At 43.9% G+C, this 1852-nt stretch overlaps 1 long non-coding RNA gene across 1 annotated transcript; it reads left to right on the top strand.

The window, feature by feature from the left end:
• Positions 1 to 231: 231 nt before the first annotated feature.
• LOC127751772 (uncharacterized) lies at positions 232 to 1037 on the top strand. The gene is made up of 2 exons (XR_008012239.1): positions 232 to 394; positions 978 to 1037. It is a non-coding gene; the product is annotated as an uncharacterized LOC127751772 (long non-coding RNA).
• The last annotated feature ends 815 nt before the right edge of the window (positions 1038 to 1852 follow it).

Raw genomic sequence — 1852 nt, 5'->3', positions numbered from 1 at the left:
TCACTATTGTGGCATGGCACTTCCCTGGCGTTGCCGCCTGGAGCCACACAACGATGCATGGGACGGGAAGCATCCCCAAAGGATCACATCCTGGACAAGCGAGACGGGATTGCCTACCCCAGGAAAGAATCACATATCCCGCGACCACGATATGTCGGTGAGTATGCCGTAATTATTGCTCTCCCCCTTTGCCGTGTCGCGTCCCACCCCTCCCCTCCCCCACCGCGCATTTCCCGCGCCTTCATGGATGGAAACGTAAACAAACAGTGAAAATCGGTGTCACGATCGGCGTTTCTGCCAAATACCGATAATACCTACTCATATAATTATTGATCATAGGATTTTAACCAGAATTTTAGAGTGGACATCGCCGCTTTACGTTATTAATCGCAAGGTATAGTGCTTACTTGTTTCCGGCCCGGAATATTGAATTGTTCCATTCCGGTTATTGTTGTAGGAGGTTATGCTCCTCTGGCTCAATTTTTACACGCACAATTAAGTTGTAAGTTATTTTTTGAGGCCGAGTAAATGATGCCCGTGATGTAAATAACTTGGCTCACTGTCAGCTTTGTTGAAAAGGTGTTGAATGGGTAGACTCCTCCAATCCATGCAGTATGTTAAATACTGTTGTAGGTCCTTATGCAAATGGGTGAACCTGCCAGTGTTTTATCACATATCATATATTTTACTCTATTTTATTCTCATGGAACAGAGAACTTAATTACTTTCTGATTGGGGTGCAAACCGAGTGGTACTATTTGCGTAATCCCCCAAACAATCAATCAATGTGCGTTGCAGATAATTTGCAACTGCCCCTTCGTACTTAGTGTTTATTCCAGTGCCAAAATTCGTTTTTTGAAAGACCGTAGTCATTTAGAGACGCATGGGGGAGAGGCATTTAAAAGTATATTGTATGAGTAAATTATATGTAACTAATAGTTGATGAGCGCTAAAAGAACCGTTTAATATAATTGCAGGAACTCGGCCCAGAAATGTTCTTGACATGAGCAAGAGAAGTCTATGGAGTCATTTTACCCGAGGAATAGCTGAGTTGACATGAAAGTAACCGCCAACGCTGGTCCGATTTGTCTCCACTATGAGGAGCTTCCTTTCGTGTGCATCAAAGGGTGGTATTTGATATTTTTGTGGTGCCTTGGTTCTTTGTTGTCGATTTCCTCTGTCAAAATCCAGGCTGATTTGTTATCACTTAAAATGTCTTTTAAAAATCTTGGCAATTTGGAAAATTGCTGGAATTGGTTTGGATTGGTGGGGCAGACTCCCTTTTCACATGCTCTGTCTGAATATCATGGTGCCGACCCACTACAGCAGAGTTCTTAGCCAGTGCGCCTTAGGTAGCCTACCCGCCCTTAGTTAGAGACCAGCTCTTATAAAACTCAAGTTTCTGTGGACAGAAACAAAGGTAGTTTTGTGGTGCCTGGTTCACTCCTGTCGACTCGAATACTCCTCCATCGAAATCCGGACCCATCAATTTATAGCCTTTGTAAATTTTGCCAAAAATGAAAAAAATTGAAAATAGTTGGAAATGGTCGAAATGTCGAAATTTCGCGCCGCCGGTCCATTTCAAGTGAGTTGCGCCTGTTTTTCTTGGGCCGGTTCGCCTGCGAGGTAGGCAGCCCATTGTACGCTACCCGCCAGATTCAAAAGATCTCCTCTTAAAACTCAAGAGTGTCTGGACAGGGGTGGTTAATGGCGGAAACAAAAGTAGTTTTGTAGTTCCCTGGTTCACCCCTGTCGGTACGACTACTTCTCCGTCGAACAGCCTTTGTAAATTTTGCTAGAACTGAGAAATTTGAAAATCGCTGGAAATGGTTGGGATTGGTTTGACAGACAG

Source organism: Frankliniella occidentalis, unplaced genomic scaffold, assembly GCF_000697945.3.
Source record: "Frankliniella occidentalis isolate FOCC.00 unplaced genomic scaffold, Focc_3.1 Scaffold966, whole genome shotgun sequence".
Taxonomy (NCBI): domain Eukaryota; kingdom Metazoa; phylum Arthropoda; class Insecta; order Thysanoptera; family Thripidae; genus Frankliniella; species Frankliniella occidentalis.
Note: the sequence above shows the minus strand (reverse complement) of the source record. Positions and strands in the feature narration are given on the sequence as shown.